At 36.6% G+C, this 19,111-nt stretch overlaps 1 long non-coding RNA gene across 1 annotated transcript in view; it reads left to right on the forward strand.

The window, feature by feature from the left end:
• Positions 1–15,123, forward strand: part of LOC116551318 — a 652,551-nt gene extending 637,428 nt beyond the window's left edge. Inside the window, exon 3 of the long non-coding RNA XR_004268843.1 lies at positions 9,472–15,123. This is a non-coding gene — a long non-coding RNA (uncharacterized LOC116551318). The remainder of the gene's footprint in view (positions 1–9,471) is intronic.
• Positions 15,124–19,111: the final 3,988 nt, after the last annotated feature.

Here is a 19,111-nt window from a genome sequence, read left to right on the forward strand (position 1 = left end):
ACTTGAAAAAGATAATACAATGAACACATATACACCTTTTATTTAGATTCAATAATTGTTAATATTTTTCCATATTTACTTTAGTTTTCTTTGTATATATATGCATAAATGCATTCTCAAATATACCACAATATTATTATACCAAATAAAATTGAAAAATTATGTAATTTTTATGAAAAAAAATCCCATAAATATAGAATATCCCACATTCTAGATCTAAGTAGTTGTTTTCTCACTTTAACTTATACCTCCATCTCCTGTATTTTTCTAAACTGGAATTTAGGTCAGAGGTTTGATTAAATATAGATTAAATTTTTGACCAGAATAGTTCATAAAAGTGATACTGGGTACTTCAAATATTATTATATAGCAGCAAATAATATCAGTCTGTTCATCTAGGTGTTATGCTAAGATTTACCAGGTAGTGAAGGTGATGACCACCTGGCCTCTCCATTGTAAACATAAAATTTTCCAATTTCTGTTAGGTTGTGAATATCTGGCTCCTCAACACTCTTTCACCCAATAGCTTAGTATCCACTGATCACATGCACCTGAATCAATTATTACATTAGGATCTTTAAAGTGAGAATTTTCTGACATTATCATTCTTCCTACATTTATGACTTAACATTTTTCTCTAAAGAAGGATTTTTTTTAGCTTTTTTCCCTTTTCCATATTTCAATATTCTTTTTATATTTTACTTTTTAGTCTTGATACTTTGCCTAATGTAAATATTATTCCTATTTTATAAATGAAGAAACTGAGCCACAAGGAAGTCCAGCAACTTACTCAGCCTAACTAATAAGTGGCAGATATGAACATGGAACTTAGATCTCTGACTCTTATTCCTACACCGTGACAAATGTATCACAGTTACCTCCATTGATAGGAGGCCTCTCTTCAACCCCTCAATAACCAAAGATTTTTTTCCTGAAGTACCTCAGCTGTGGAACTGTGAATAAACCTTTCCTTAGAAAATTCCAAAAACAGACATGTAGATGTCCCCACTGTAGGCTGTAGGGTTTGGGTTATTACAAATGAAAACTCCAAAATGGGAGAGATTCCAGACAAGAATTGGGATGATAGTCCTCACTCCACATTCTTGTAATGAAAAGTCACACTGAAAATCTTGGACGCTTTTAGAGGAGGAAAAAATGAAATATAAACTTGTCCAGTATTTGGACCAAATCCCTTAAAGCAGCAATTACACAGTTTCCAGGTAATTCCCTTATTGGCCTTCTCATTTTTTGACAGGGGAGAGGTGGGTTTTTTCAGCATGAAGCTAATTTTGTTCTATTATAATAAAATCTACAAACGTTGGATGTTTTTCCACCTGGACAACCAAGTACAGTCTCCATCTATGTATTTTCCTTTTCTCCTTTTTTTGCCTCTTCTTATTTCTTTATCTACAAAAGAGTTACTAATCACAGAATATGAGGTTATGTAAGATAAATAGCAATCAGTTTGCAAATAGCAGGCTTTTCCTATTCTTTACTTCAATTTTTTTTCTTTTTTTTTTTTTTTCCTTTTCTCTTTCTCACTCTACTTTGATATTCCTTCCTGAAAAGAAGAAAAATATTTGGCCACTTATTTTAAAAACTTATTTTTTATTAACAAGCATTTAATACTAAGTGCCTGCAATTAGACAGATATGGTACAAAGCCTTAGAAACACAAAGAGTAGTGAAATTTTTTTTAAAAAGTGGCAGAGAAAGTATCTGTTATAATGTCATATTATGAAGGCAAGAATAAAAGTACATGCACAGTGACTTGGGGAGCTCAGAGGAAGAACTATCCTCAGCAACGTAACTCAAAGGGCTTTCGAAGGTCTGTGCCTCCCATAAGGGATGAGTAGTTGCTTCATTTCATTGTAAAAGGGGGAAAAATAGAGCTGTCTGTTTATTTTAATTAAATAAGAATCCAAAGGAGAGATTATTATGAACATGAGCTAATCTCCAAGAGTGGGCCTGTAGGAAAAAATGTTTCCTTGGTGATTTGTTGGAAAATGAGAGCAAAGACCCTGAGACCCTGAAAATAATATTCCTGCACAGAATTTGCAAAATCACAGCCCAGCACAGGCCATTCCTAGAATTATTCTTTCAGCCGTCAGCACCACAGTTACCTCCCATCCTTCAGGAGCAGAGACGTTTCAGCTTATTTTATTAGATGATCTCAAATCCATATCAAGCCATAATTAAACAACAGAGCCCCAGGATGAGTGAGCTCCCCTTAGGAAAGACCCCCCCCAAGACCCTAAGCCCAGCTATAGAAAGCCATGTTCTAAAGTTCAATTGAAGCTGCCTCCTGGGTGAACTTGCTGTGCAAACTTGAGCAAGTCACTTAACATCCCCGTGTCTCAGTTTCCTCATTTGTATGATGGGGACCAGGCTGCTGACCTTCCTCCCAGGCCCACTTTGAGCAACAGTTCATTAGCAATTATAAAGAACTTTGAAAATGTAAATGCTGAATTATAATTTTAATCAACAAATCAACCTTGGTGCTTTCCACTCAATCACTCCCTCTTGGGTAAACGATCAAAACCACTGGCTGACTCAGGCACTCTGAGCCTAGCATTCACCCCTTGCACAAAACATGGCTCCTCCAGAGACACACCGGGAGCGCTTTACTTCCCCTGTCAGCACGCAGCAACTGCTTTTCAACCACTGATGGGGAATCTGGAACCCCTAATGTGAAGGATATTCAAGCTCGTACTTAAGATATCTCAACCAGCCCAAGGAAATTCTGATGAAGAAAATAACAGGCTCATGCCCAGGGATCTGGGAACCACATTTCCTCAGAATTTTTGAAAGTCTTCAGTTGGAAAATTATGTATATATTAATTGATTTTCTAACAAATGTTTGCTGAACACCTAAAAAGTGCACACTGGAATAAAACTCTTTACAGCTCAGCCAGTAGGAATAACACTACAGCAGTAAGACCAAGGTTCTGTGGCCCAGTGATCCCTGCAAGAAGATTTAAACCACAGTTTCAAAGCTAGACAGTCATGATACAGGCCATCCAATGCCTAACAAGGACCAGGTGGTAGGGAGGAGGGGCTGCACAGACACAAAAACACGTAAGTCTTCGGTAGGTGCCTGGCTTTGCCTGGCCCTCAGATCTCTCAAAGCAGTTAATGTCAAACATATCTTTGTAAAAATGACTTTAAAACAGATAAAGCTGCCAATCAAGCCCTGAATTAGATTTTAATTGGACACCCCCCAGTTTAGAATAATAAGTGTGCCAATTCCTTTAATACTAAAGACATTTAGAGCTGAAACCAAAGATGCTTCCCTTATCACTTGTTAAGTAAGTTGGGTCATAAACCTAAGTGCAAATAAGTGCAAAGAAAATATCACTAAAATTAATTAATAGTTTCAGACAGAGTAAAACATAGACTCTTAAGTGGTTGTATTTTCTTTCACACTTAATGTAAGCCATTTAAAAGCTAATACCCCTATCTTAGTCGTTAGACATTTCAACACCTATTACTCATAAATTTGGTATGATTGCACCTGCCAGGAACTTGCAAAATAAATCAACATGTGGAATAGGCACTGGGCTAGTAGTTAGTGGATAGATTCAGGTCCCAAGCAAACCACTTTCTAACTCTATGATTTTGGGGGTGACTTAAATTCTTTTAGCTTGCATTTCTTCCTCTACAAAGTAATAATAGTAATAAATGTCTTTCTTACATCCAGGGTCATTGTGAGGCACTAATGGGATGATGTATGTGAAAACATTCTGTGAGCAATAAAGCACTCTCAAAGGTTCAGGAATAATGGTGAGAATTAATTCTATTAAATCTTCATGGAATAAGTGAATTTGGAAGCTCCTCACTGAATGAATTTTTTAAAAAGGTATACAGATAGTAGGACAGTGCCTGTGGGTAGTAACAAATATGCATTGATTATCATGAAGAGAAAGATATGAGAAAGCATTTTCTTCAGATCCTGGTTTTGATTAAAAAGATATAACTGGCTTTAGTATGCTTTTCACAGCTATTACATTTATGATCTTTGCAATTAACTTCTAAAATATTCATATTTAAATGGCATGCTATAAAAATAATGAATTCAGAAAATTACCATATGTAGCAAGAGTAAAGAAAAAAACAAAACATTTCTCTCCATCTCCAAATTTTTCAGAAGTTACAGAATCATAGTTAATAAAATTCAGTATTCTCTCATACAGTATATATTCATGAATAGAATATTATTTTGAAGCTAATTTAACACCCTGGTATCATCAAAGCCTATAGAATACTGCTACTTACTATTATTATATGCATGACAAAATATAATAAATTGATGTACAGGCAGGTGAAATGCAATATAGATTGCCAAAACTGTTGTGAGACAAGTGTGCAAATGTTAGCAATATTTTTGCAAGTATTAGTATAAACAAATTAATGTAAAAACATTAAAACATTTGAATGAATTATAGATAAATTTTATACCATTGTAAGTTTAGTCCACATTGAACTTTCTCTGTAAAGAAAACTTTTTTCACATTTTTCTAAATATCTTTGAATATGTTCACCTGCCATTTATTATTTATTTAGAATATAACAAATTTTTTTGTGTGCAAAGAGAAGATTTAGGATAATTTTTTATATTACTCTATATAAACAGCCTTCATATATTTGAAGACAAGTTTGGAAGGAAATATGCACTCAAACCAGCTGTCCAAGACTGCTAACTTAGAAGACAGGAAAGATAAAAAGTCAGCGATGAAGTAAAGGGAAAGACAGAATCAATATTCCTCTCTCTCTGTCTCCCTCCTCCTCCTCCTCCTTCTCCTCCTCCTCCGTCTCCTCCCATCTCTTTCCTCCTCTTCTTGCCCCACCCATGCTGTCACCCATGCTCTCTATCTTTAGGAGCTCATGCAGGAGAGAATCACTAAGGAATCCACTGTCTTTTATCCTAATCTCAAAAAGGACGCCGTAACTCTTGCTGTATTCTACTCATAAAAGCAAGGCACTAGGTCCTGCCCACACTCAAAGGGAGAATATTACACAGTGTAAGAACACTAGGGGGCAGGAATCATTAGGGACCCTTTAGAGCCTGCCTACCATGAATAGTATTGCATATCAGACTTAGATTACTCAGGAAATGGAAAGCAATGCCAGGTATATTTGTGATTGGAATGGAACAAGATTAATATGATCAGCATTACTGACTCTACTTATAAAATGCCTTTAATGAATCTTTTTTTTTTCAAAATAACCAAATTTAGCCATTTTCAAAATTGTTTTGCATCAAACCCCCTACACACTACAGAGTACCTAAGATGTGCCAGGCATTGGGCCCAGTGCTGACAGAACAAAAAGAAACAGCCTCTGCCTTCAAGGGGCTTTTAGTTTTGAACTTTGCAAATTCTTTTTAAATTTTGTAGTTATTTGGGCTTTGTTTTGTTTAAACAAGGAACAATTGCTCTATTAAATAAATATGGACTTAAATGTGACCTTAGAAAGAACTGCAAGGCACTCAATTATCAATGCTTCATGAAACATTAGTCTTCCTAGATAAATAGATGCAGGCTGATTTTGGTTATACTAATAAGTAAAAGAATTAGACTGCCTGTCCTAAGCCACAAGGTAAGAATATATATATATATACACACACACACATACACACACACACACATATATATTTATTCATATATATACAAATATATATAAGAATATACATATATATTCTATACATGTATATTATATATAGAATATAAATATAAAAATATTCACATATATAAGAATATACATATCCTTATATAAGAATATTCTTATACAAGAATATATATTCATATATACAAATATATATAGGTATATTCTTATATATTATAAGAATATTATACATATTCTTATATAAGAATATACATATAATATATTCATATATATAATATTTTTATGTATGAATATATTATTATATAAATATTTGTATATATATGAATAAATATATATATGAAGAAAACAATCCATTGTACCTGAGTAAAATGTTTCCTAATCACTACGTATTACTACGTCTCTCTGAGTTCAACAAGCTAGCCAGTTTAGGATTATCATTAATTTCAAAAACCTGCTTATATAGTTCATTTTATCTCTTTATCTTCTTTAACCCTTGATTTACTACAATTGCAAAAGTCTTCACACTCTACAACTCTGTTAGCATTAACTCATTCAGCTTTTCTCTGCCCTTGTTGTTGCCTTAAAGCATTTAACTGTGACACCATATAATTGTTTTACACCTCCTTTTTGTCATTTCATAGGACCATGTTTTACCACAAATCTTTGAAACCAATTTCAAAAAGCCACATCAGATGTATTTTTGCTCTTTGGAATTCTTTTTATTTAACAGGCTTGCAATCAGTTCAGCTCAGCTTTGATTAGTTTTCTCTTAGTTGACAACAACCTAAAGGACTATGTTTCCATTCTAAAGGACTTTGATATTCATCTCATGCACCAAACAGAATCATGCCTATTCTAATAGTTCACATTAGAATTTCTAATATCTCCAGTTTCCTTCATTTTTTGAAATCAGATAAGGGATAGTCTGCAGATGACTAATAGTTAGGCAAAATACCTGAGTCCTAACTTAGGACTGATTCTTTATCTAAAGTAATTTAAGGAGAATTATTACATAATAATATGATATTCTGTAGTCTATTTACATAAAAGTGAATTCAGTTATGTTTCCCATAGTTTGGTATGACAAGCTGAAGATTATAACAAATAGTTAAAGAATACTAACTTATTCATACTGCTGTTGATTCAACTTTTCCGTATGATATAAGATGCCATACGGAATGCATTTATGGTGTCTGACACCACATCTGCTTAAGCCTTTGACACTGCAACTCTAATTCATATCAATAAGAAGGCACAATGAGCAATATGACTGTCAGGGATCTGTAACTCTGAAAAACTTAGAGAAAAACATTTCTGAAGAAGGGATCATAAAATATAGTCACTCACACAATCGAGTTACATAAACATCACTGGATTCATGAGTTGATACCATAAAATTGAAATGTATGTAACAGTGAATGGTCATGGGAACATAAATTGCTGTCACTGACAATTAGGCAATCTGGGACCTGTAAGGAAACTAAATGTGTTCATGGCTTCTACTGCGGTTAGTAACACACAATAAAGAGCAAAACAGCCTCCAGAGGGATTTTGCAAAAGGCTGTAGACAGATGTTCTGAACCTTGAAGTCCAACAGAAGTGTATTTAGGTCAAGGAGAAAGATTGAACAAGGAAAGGTAAAGCAGAAACAGAATTTGTTGTGTGACCTCTAAAAGCAGTTTCAACAGGAAATGGTCTTGACTTATACTTTGTGGAAAAAAATGAAATTAGCTCTGAACTACAGTTAAGCTGATATCAGAAATCTGTATCTAATTGGAGTTACATAAGAAATATTGTAGTATTTGAGGGTTCTATAAATAGTCCATAGAAAATTGATTGTTTTTATTTATTTATTTATTTATTTTCTTCCCCATTTATTTATTTTATTGCATTTTAGGTTTTGGGGTATATGTGAAGAACATGCAAAATTGTTGCATAGGTACACACGTGGCAGTGTGATTTGCTGCCTTCTTCCCCATCACCTACATCTGGCATTTCTCCCCTTGCTATCTCTCCCCAGCTCCCCACCCCCCACCGTCCCTCCCCTATTTCCCCCCAACTGACCCCAGTGTGTAGTGCTCCCCTCCCTGTGTCCATGATTGTTTTTAAAACAGGATTCAAAGCAGTGTTATTCTCTTAAACAAAGCTTGTTTCATATCAGTCATTCAGTTGAAAAAACCTTTCTTAGAAAAGCCGTTTTAATGATTTTACGTAGTCTTTCTCTTGCTGACATACATATAAAGATATAGAAATAAATGGATTTAATAGAAACACAAGTCACATTGAAGTTATTGGAATTTACATATATATGGATAAATATATATAATCAAAATTATCTTTGATTCTTCAATGAAAATAAGAAAGACAAGAGAAGACTCCTATGTAAACTCAGCCTATATCCTAGAGGTAATCTTGCTAGTCCTGTATATATAGAAGGAAACCATTTGTAGTATAGCTGTCTTCAGATAGCAGACTTATTTAAATGATTCTGCTTACAGAGAATTTACCAAATTTTCGTCTCCTTTCCCTTTATTCCAACTTATCACTCTCTTACTTTCATCACTTTCTCTCCTAACCCATGCCTTTCTCTCTCTCTCTCTCTCTCTCTCTCTCTCTCTCACACACACACACACACACACACACACACACACACACACACACACACAGATAGACACACACACACCACTTATTCTAGACTAGATTACTGTCCTAGGCCATGCTTGGCTTCTAAAAATCCTTCAAGAACTACAGGATGATTGTATATCTAGAGTCTGCCTTACCGCCAACTCTCTCCACCCCTGTCATGAAGAGAATGAGAAGATTACCTCAGTTATCCTGACATAGGAAAGGATCCATGCAACTCCTCAGTAACAGACAAGAAGAGTCAACTCCTAATTGCACTCATTTCTGCCTCCTTTAAGAGATGGACCCAGCAAAGAGTGGTTTGCTGTTTGTTAGGTATTAACTCCATGAGATTGGACCTCCTACAGAAGGAAACCCACATACTAGTCTCAGATCTGAAAAGCACACCACCAAAGAGAAGCATCAGAATATCAAAAGGCCACTACTGTAGTAAAAGTGGCCTATTACGAGAATATTAAAAATGTTTACACATGTAAACTATATTTCTACTGCCATGTTTTGAACCATAGAATTTAGGATGGCAAGGAATTATATACTATATCTTTAAAATATAGAAATAATATAAATGTAATAAGAAAGACTGTACATACCTGTTTATTACGATGAGGATATCAACTTGATTTTCATTTGAAATTTTTTAAAAAGAGTGGCAACCAAAAATACATCATATTATATCAAACAAGTTTTTGGTTTCTTGTTTTTTTCCTGAGACGGAGTCTTGTTCTGTTGCCCAGGCTGGAGTGCAGTGGTGTGCTCTCAGCTCACTGAAACCTCCACCTCCCGGGTTCAAGCGATTCTTCTGCCTCAGCCTCCTGAGTAAGTATGATAACAGGTACATGCCACCATCCCTGGTTAATTTTTCTGTTTTTAGTAGAAGACGGGGTTTCACCACTTTGGCCATGCTGGTCTTGAACTCCTGACCTGGTGATCCACCTGTCTCTGCATCCCACAGTGTTGGGATTACAGGTGTGAGCTACTGCACCCAGCCCAAACATGTTTAAAGCATGAAATTTTTGCAATTGAGACATAAAGCTAAGGAACACAAAACCTCAAACATTTAAAGAAGAATGAAAGGAAAAGAAAATAATGACTTCTACCAAACACCAAACTGAGTCTTTTTATCCATTTTACTTTAATCGACTTTTGTGGTCCTAGTTTACACATTGTCAACCTCCTTTACAAATTACTTTCTTTTCTTTGATAGTAAGAAGAAAGCCCAAAGACAAAACCAGAGGCAAGCGTCTGCTGCATTGCCCGTCTAATGGCAGTAGTGTGAGCTAAGGACAAAAGATCTAAGTCTCTAGAACAAAGAGTTGTGCAGCTGCTCATTTTCCTGTTGACTTCTATCTAAGATGTGAGATGTTTGTAAGATCGCGACCCACCTACAGAGGTATCAGATTCCTCTTGGTCTAACTCAGTCTTGAACAGACATTCATGGTGAATTTCTCCTGTCACTTAGCATATTAGAAGAGATATTTTACTATAATTTTCACAGGCGATCCATAAGCGAGTGGTTAAAGTTCATATTTAGTTTTCTCAGCACTGTCAGGGATGGCTAAAGAGAATAAGCATGGCCTCTGCTTTCCATTTTTCAGCATAAGACTGAGGTAAAATATAAAAAACACAAGTTATGACAAACACATAATGCTTCCTTTAGGCAAGCATTGCAGCTTGGCATTGCACTAAGTGTTTCAATATTAATCCATTAAATTCTTCCACCACTCAGCAATATAGAGTATATCAGAGAGTGAAGCACAGAGAATTTTATAATTGTTCAAAGGTACACAACTAATAAATGTGGAGCCAAGATTCAAATCTAGTCATTCTGATTCCCTAGTCTATGCTCTTATGCAGAATGTTATGCTGATGTTCAAAACAGTTGAGGGTTATATTAATTTATATAAAAAAGATAAATTAGGGCTGGAGAGGTTGCAATCGGCTCTATGGAGAAAGTCAAATGGTCTTGGAACTCAGCAATTGAAGAGACCATGGCCAGACAAATGGCAAGAAATTCTGGCAGGAAGAATAATAAGCATGGAGTGTCCACAGCAAAGCAAAGAAACCAATCCCCTACAGTGGACAGGAACAAGGATAAATTAAATGAGATCATTAGGATGGAGAAGATTGTGGAAATCCAGACAATTCATAGTGAAAATTGAATTTCTAAGAAGGTGAAGTTAAAATTGGGTTAATAGACACTACCTCAAAAATGTAATCTGTTATATTCCAACAGAAACAAAGCTTCTCATGACATGCAGAGATCTGTAAATGACTGTTTTACTTTTGGCAAAATTGAAAAGAGAATAATAGTGACTGCAAGGTCAAGATTAATGCATGTTTATTTTTAGGCAACATGGGAGAATGGCATCTGAAGAGCCAGAGTTTCACTACGGGCCGCCAACAGTCCATTTTAAGGTGTATTCGGTCTATGTGACCTCTGTCCATTAGAGATATATCAAACTTGCATTTAAACTGAAATGTGATTAGAGCCATGAAGCCTGCTTGGAGGTAAAGCAGGTTGGGAAACATTTTCTCAATGACACCTTCTCTTTGGAAAGTTTTTCTTAAAGGAAAAGGAATTGTGTCCTACTGTCAAAAGGCAGAAAGAGAAGTGGGGAGGAAAAATGGAAAGACATCTAAATCATCTCTGGGGAAAAGGTGACACTAAATACGAACTGGCCATCAACATAGTGTAGCTAAAGAAGGCAAAGGGTGTCTAAATGTATCATCAGAAAAGTTAAGAAAGAGGGCCAAGTAGGCTAGCTTAGGAACATCCACAGAATATTGGAAGAAGAACAGGGAGCAATTTCATAACCTCTCAACGGCTTCCAACTTCTTACAGTGCTCCAGAAAAGAAAAAATGTCCTTGATAAGAATGATCTATTGAGCAATTATCTCTTTTTGCCCTTAGCTCTCTGAAACTGGACAACCGACAGGTCTGGTGAATTATAATTATGGAGTTCTCCAGAAGAGCTTCCTCTCAAGGATGCACAATTTTCCAGTTAGTCACGAGGCAGTATCACAAGCAAAACGGGCTCTCTATTTAATAAGACCTACCCTCTACACATAGTTTCTGCAATTTCCGCTTCTTATCTTTATCTTCCTCTGCCTTTTCATATGTCCTGCTCATGTAGGATTGTTTGCCCCACAGTCATACACAATACAATCATGCTAACCCGCTCCCTGCAAACTCCCTGCTCCCTTTTCACCTCTCCCATTGCTCTTCCACACCGGCCCCACGCTGGCCTGTTTGCTCCTTGAGTAAATGGGGTCCCTGCACGCGCTGCTCATCCTCCCTCCCTCCTCCTTCTGCCATGCTGTCTTCCTGCCCCCATCTGCCTCTTGGTAAACGCCCTGTGGAAGAGAGCTTTTTCCAGGCTCTCCTCCCCTGGTAGGTCTCTTTGTACCTCCGTATCCTGAGTTTCCTCTGACTCTTGTTTCACTTTGCTTCTTGTGACTGCTCTGGTTACGGATGACAAGCATGGAAGGAAGGATCTGAGGGAAAGTTGTGCTTTTGGTTCACGAAATCCTTAGATGTGATTTGGGTAGTCAGAAAATGCTAAAAAGTTTGTTTCGATGGAACATCCTACAGTCCCAAATGGGGTAAACTTGTCTTGTTTTTCATCTGCTGTCGTGGTTAACTGGTAACTTCCAGGTACAGGGTGACTGTCTGGCAACTCAGGTGCACACATGAAGGCAATTTCAGAAAGAATGCCCTCAGATTACAGACCATTCAGCTGAGTTTAATCTTGGGCTTTCTAGCAGGGAATATGTACCAGCATCTGAGATCAATTCTGGCTCATTATTTTAAGTTTTGTTCCTGAGTTCCTTGGCAACTGACCATTCCAGTAGTTTCTGCCTTACACAGTCACAGGAAAAACAGGTTTGGAGCTGAGTATTTTCAATCACCAGTGACTTGGTGACAGATACTAAATTCATTTCACTTAGGATTATAGGTTGAAACCAAATTGGGACCCCTGAAGAGAAAGACCAGTCCTTTATATAGTACATTAAGGAAAACATTTCTTATTTCCATTACACAACCAGAAAAGCAAAGGCAGTGCAACAGCTGGAAGAGCACTGCAAATATCAGGGTTACCAAGAGTCACCCAGAAACCTTTAAAGTAATTTAAAGTGGTGATAGAACTAGTAACACACTGCACTTCTATTAATAGAGTAATCCTTAACCCTTGAACCTAACTTGTGCTTGCACTAAGAAGTCAGAAGAACTGTTTTTACTTGATCTACCAAGGCAATTTTCTATAGTTCGATTGGAATAGTGCTGATGATTTTCTCATTTAGGTTATCTACAAAGCACTAAAAAAGAAAAAAATCGTGACTCTACTGGAAAAATTTTAGAAATTACTTACAGCTAAGAAATGGGTCAAGGTAACATTGCTCTGTAAGATTTAAATCTATCAAAGATAAGTGAGGATACCAGAGCTACGATTTCTTCAATTCTCTGTAAGGTAGCCAAAGCAATTGCAAGAAGTCTTATTTTATTAGAACTCTAATTTCTTAAGTATGGCCTATCTAAGATCATAGTGAGCAGACAACTACCTTGGAAGTGGGGTTAAGAGAAGATAAAATTCAAAAGTTTGAAAGTAAGTAAAGGATAAGCAAGATTCTTTGAAACATTAGCAGCACTCCACAGGCACAGAGAGATACAAAAACAGCTAAAAAGGCAAGGACAAAATTAAACAGTAATGATGATTTATAGTAAGATACTCTGAGACATGACAGAAGTCTCAGTACACCAAAAGGAAAATCTTGTTTGCTCAAATTATTTGTTTCTTCTGTCTAATGAATGTAATTCTAATATACAAGTGATAACACTGGCATTTCTTTGAAATGTTGATTCAGTTTAATTATGAAAATCACCAAGGTATTTTCTAGCTGCTGCATCACTCCCTGTACTAAGATTAATCACATCAACATCATTCATTTAATCTTCAAAGAGGAAGCAGTTGTCCACAAAAGCCTTCAAATGGCTTCATTAGTGCAATTTTTCAGTCTCAAACACTTAGCTGGCAGCATTATGATTGAGAGTAAGGTCATTATATTCATCTATTTCCTAATCTAATTTTTTTAATGTTTCTACATTTAATGTAGGAATGTGTAAGTGTGGAGTTTTTGCCTTCTCTTTGTTTGTAAAACAGCTCAAATCATGAAGACAATAATGATTTTGATTTTAAAAATATTTGGTCACTATGGCTTTAAGTCATGAAATATAATGTACAGGCCCATGGCCAGTTCATTTTTTCTTTTTCTTTTTTCAATGTGAAAAGGATCGGGTGTAGAAATGCTCTGTTTTCTTGTGTCTTGTAGACAAAGAAAAACTTATAGCATGAGAGACGTCTCTGACTTAAGGAACTGGAATTACAACAGTCTTTGCAAATAAAATTTCTTTGGTGTTTTAGAAGGCAAGATGAATTTTATGTTTAAAAACAGAAGCCTCACTGATGTTTCTCTACTAAGACCCATTCTTATCATCCTTTTCTTTCTTAAGAGCACTGATATCCCTTTCCTTATTGCAAACCAGCAGGTATCAGAGTCCTACAAAATAACACTGTATTTTTCATGCACCAATCAAATCATAGTTTTAATCATTAACTATTACTCTGTTGCAATCAAAACATTCTCAGAGAGACTTAGAGCAGATCCTGGCACCAACAGGGTATGGTGATATAGTCATTTGTAATTACTGTACCTATTCTGAAGGGTTATAAAATGTGTCAGAAAGTAAAATTTGCTGAGCCCCATTACCAAGAAGCAAAACTTGCTAACTGGCGCTTTAAACTTTGCATCTTATAAAGGAATGATTTATTTGACTTTTGACTGGTCCACTTGCAGAAATCATTACATTGCAATATTCAGTGACTGTGCAAAGGGGAAAGAAAGGATAAATCATACAGAGACATTCTCAAGTTAATATCTGGCAAGCATATAATGCCATATTTGTAAGGCAAGATCTACCTACAATGGTATAAATAATGGTGTGTATTTGTAGTTTAGGCAAAGGGATAAGAGCTTTTGATCATAAAAATAGTTCATAACCAATTGCAACAAGATGATGTGATTGTACAAATTTTGTTCCTACAAATTATATAAAGACAATTATGACATTTATAATATTAACCCCTTTTAAATTGTTTTAAAATAAAACTGTAATGGCTTTTTGTAAAACCAAACTCTAATTGACCCAATCTAATTTTAAGATAAAATATAAAGGCAAGAATAACCCCAGGTTGAAAATATCAGTTTGCCATTTGTCCAGTTACATGCAAAGTCACCAGGATAAAATGGAATTATATTAAAGAGGAGCAATAAACTGCATTATTTACATGTAAATATGATAATCAGAGAAAAAAGTGTATTTTTTAATATTTGTACACATGAAGTTTTACTATCTAGTTTGCATAATACTGTGTTAGACACACTGGGAAATGCAAAGATAGAAAAGATAGAAAAGATTAACTATCTTCTCTTGAGAAGCCTTTACTATGGCAGAAAAGATAGGAGCACATGTCATTACAACAAGAGGCAATGTGAGATGAGTGATATTTTTTTTGCCTTTAAAATATCCTAAGTTTTATCTAATAGTTCACAAGTTGATTCTTCCTAGCCAGAACACCATGGAAGATGTCCTAGCATGATGACATCTGAGCTTCAAGGAATGGGTATCATGTTCAAAGGTAAAGACTGGGGAGAAAAGATTAAATTTTATAGTTTAAAATATTTTGTTTACCTTTTCCAACATTTATGCATTTGTATCTTCTGCAGGGAATGATAATATTTATTTTGTCTCAGAAGTGTCAAGATAATTTTTTATTAAAATAAATAAATTCGAGAAGAATCAGTACTCATTCCAGTTGGCATTTTTGAAAATAAGTCTAAAATACTCATTTTAATGGTTAATGTCAAACATCAAATCCATATAATCCTTGAGCAAGTGTACTTAATCATATTCTAAAAGAGATATGTCTCCTTTTCAAATAACAAAACAAGTTTATTTCTATTTATGTAAATCTGGTTGGAAACAAAAATGATCATAATTTAGAGAAAATGTTTAAAACTCTGAAGCATGCAGTTTTGTGGTGCTTTTATTGTTTCTCTCTCTCTCTCTCGCTCTCCCTTTCCCTTTCTCCATATATATATTTCTTCCTTCAATATCTGCCTTGGGTTAGGGGTAGAAATTTGGGGGTAAAGGTGAATTCCATGAAAACACCCATAGTAATACAGGAATTCAAATATTATTTGTTAAAAGTAGAAAATTAAACAATCAATAGAGCTTGCTGAATTCATCTAAGTGATATGCACTTCTAATATGCTTATGGTAATTTCAATTATCATCTTAAAAGAACCCATCTTGCAGTACCAGATAATATTGAGAAATCAACAAATGAAAATAGTCTTAGGAACAATGAATGTATTTTCCTGTTTGCAAGCATATAAAGAATAAATATAGGCACCTTGACAAAACATGATTTCAGGAAACAGAAATGATCTTATACAAACTAATTCCTAATCTTGGTCCTAGTCTGAGCCTCTCAAATGTGTCTTGCTAATATAAGAATGAAGTGGCTCTTTTAACTCTGAGAGTAACTGAGAAGCCTCCTTCACAGAACTCTAAGGAGCTTAGAATCACCTTTCTGACCATCTTTCCTGTCTTCTATATATCCTCATAAAATATTTACTGTTCTTCTGAATGACCACTCTGATTATCCTTAGACTCCTTTCAGATTCCCTGATGATGTCATGGAAATGTTAAACCCATTATGCTAAGTTAGGACCTCCATCTGCAGTGACCTCTTGGCACCTGCTTCGAGGACAGCATGATATTTTTACATAAAAGTTAGTCTTCATTCAAATCCTCAAGGTCTGATCCTGAAAAAACACTGACAGCTCAATCAACCCTAATAAATACTTAACTAGATCCATGAAAAATAATAATAATGCAGTTTCCCAAAAAAAAATCCATTACACATTTACAATTGAGTCATAAAAATGTCTATTAAATGTACAATTATTTTACCACATTTTTATTGGAAAATAACATTTATCCTAATTTACAGGTTTAACCCAAAGGTGGTACATGACATTCCTCTTCATTAAGCTATTAGGGGAGTGACAAGTGATGGTGCCCAGCTCTAATTATCTTTAATGTAGTGTTTCAAATTGATCATGCATAATGCAATTACAAATCATGATTAAATTAATTTATATTGATTTAAGATTTTATAAGTTGTTAATAAGTACAGTATAACACATATAGTTCCACAAGCTAACATTAATATTTTCAAACAGCCAAAGCACTTCCTGCGTTTTGCTCCAATTTCATTCTCAGTTAAAAAGTTCACAAACTTGTACCTACTTTATGTGGGTAAGGGCTAACTTCAAAACTTTATAGGTTGTGTTGAGTATTTATCGAAGTTTTCTCCAAGAAATGATGTCGTACATATTTGTACATTGAGGATCATCTGAATTTAAAAATATGTCTATCTCAGAAACACTTTGACCTAACCACCTACTAACCATTCTGCCTGCTACACCTGCCTTCATGGCTTGCTAGTATTGTCTGTGGACATAGTACTAATTTCTCAAGACTTGTTCTGATTGAATGACTGACTCAGGAAAACCAAAGAAAACCAATGTTAATATAAAAATCATTTCCACGACATTACTGATGGTTGCAGAAGAATCTGGACGCCAAGGAGAAGCCCAAGCGAACGTTGTCCAGGCAACAAAGCCCGGGAAGTTGGACCTGTCCAAATACTTCCCTTCTCTTCTCACCTCAACCACATCCAAGAATAAAATTCCTTCAGAAATCTCTGCATTAGAAGGCAAAGTGGACAATCCACAAAATCCAAGAACATTTCCTTGCTCTTGTTTCTCTCTAGAACTAAAAAGGGAAGTGGAAGAAAGGAAGGGCGTGAAAAGGAGAACAGGATGGATTGACTCTGAAAGCCCCTTCACTGTTTTTGCAACAGAAACAAACATTAGACGAATGTGTCAATTCACTCTGACAGGTTTTTTCCACATACTAAATAATTATTCCTTTACCTCCTCATATTTGAACTGTCCATCCAGTTTGATTCATGGCATGACCCACAGAAACATAACCCGGTCCTTCCACTTTCCCCAAGCCTTGGAACTGGGGTTAGGGTCATGTGGATTGTTGCTCTCAGATGGCTGAGCCTAAAATTGAGGATTCGTTTTTTTCTCCCAGTGCCTTTCTCTGAATGTATTAAATGCCTTAAGGTACAATGAGAGGAAAACGAAAATTTGAAGTAATCAAATTTAGGAGGGCCGACTTAAAAATGAAGTGACATGTTTATGAGAAAGGTACAGGAATGATTATTATAGATACAGTTTCCCGAACCCCAGCATCCTCCCTGTAAGGACTGGTCACTAACACCTCCTAAGCTGTGGGCGGGCACGCTCTAAGCAAGTTGAGGCAGGAAGTCTGCAAAGCCTCAGTCAGCCTCTGCAGTGCCAAGTGCGCTGCTCACTAGCGACCCCTCTAGGTCTTAGGGGGAAGCGAGCACCTGCAGAAGAGCACTCGGGACGATTGCCCTGGAAGAGAAGCCCTTCAGGCTGGCTGTTCCAGCAGGAAGCATCGCAAGCTCCGGGTGCAAAAGCTTCCCCGCCGCCAACCACCCAGCCCTGTTCTGCGTGGATGCGTCGCCAGGGTCCGGCGCGGCGATCGAGTTCCGAGTGGCCTAGACGGGACACTCAGCGATGCACGGGGAGAACACTCCCCTCATCACAAGACCGGGAAAAAAAAAATTAAAAAAAACCCCGAGGTCTCGGGGATCCCGAGCGGGAAATAAATGGGAGAGAAAGGTCTGAGGAAAAACATGAGAACACGGAAACTCAACTGGAACCGGCGCGGGACTTCGAGGGGCAGAAAATCCAGCGCAGAGCTAGGGCGGAGGCTGCGGGGGTCAGAGACCCTCCCTGCTTATTGATCACTTTTGGGATGAAATCTCTTGTATATGGGGTCGGACCATCGCGAAGGTGTCAGATACAAACAAGCTACATCAACACTTTCTCTACATATCCCCTAGTTACTGAATAGTACACACACATACACACACACACACACACACACACACACACACACACAGCCCTGAGCAAGAAGACAAAAAGGAATCCAAAGCTTGAGCAGGTTGCCAGGCCTTTTTCCTCTCTCAGCCAAAATGTGCCCAGTCTACACCCCCACCCCACCACCCCAGCCAGGCGGGCGAGACTGCGTCCACAGGACGCCCCTCTCGGATATTGCGGACTCCGTCCAGTTGTTCCAGCTTCCCGAGGCCCCAGTCCTCCCAGTCCCATCGCCAACTGGCAAAACCAGTTTTCCAGTCTGCCTTCTAAAGACGTCGTTTTTTAAATCCAAGTACTTTTGCCATAATATGTGGATAGTGTCTCACTCTCCCTAATTCTACAATGGACTGGAATGGACTGTTTTGCCTTTCGCCAAAGATTTGGGAAAGATTCTTGAGTTGTGAGGAAGTCTTGGCACTAAAAAGATTCTTGAAGGAGAAGGGTTAGGAGAAAAGCAATTGAATATTTTCAAGCAATTTCCAAACAGGCTGCTAGACTGAAGAATAAAGTTAATTCAATTAAACATAACACATTATTTTCCTTAACTAATAATACTCAGAGATGGTGATACGGATTTCATTAGGCTTGAGTTACAGTTTGGTTGTGGACTTAACACTGCATGAATTCTGTGTGCGCTGTTCCTGGGATTGGGATAATAAAGACTTACCCTCCAGGAATTAGAATATTTTGGGGAGAAGAGTGGAGAATCCATTAATAGAGGAACTATTTTTTTAAAA

The sequence above is a fragment of the Sapajus apella genome, unplaced genomic scaffold, assembly GCF_009761245.1.
Source record: "Sapajus apella isolate SASKATOON/1434 unplaced genomic scaffold, GSC_monkey_1.0 scaffold9, whole genome shotgun sequence".
NCBI lineage: Eukaryota > Metazoa > Chordata > Mammalia > Primates > Cebidae > Sapajus > Sapajus apella.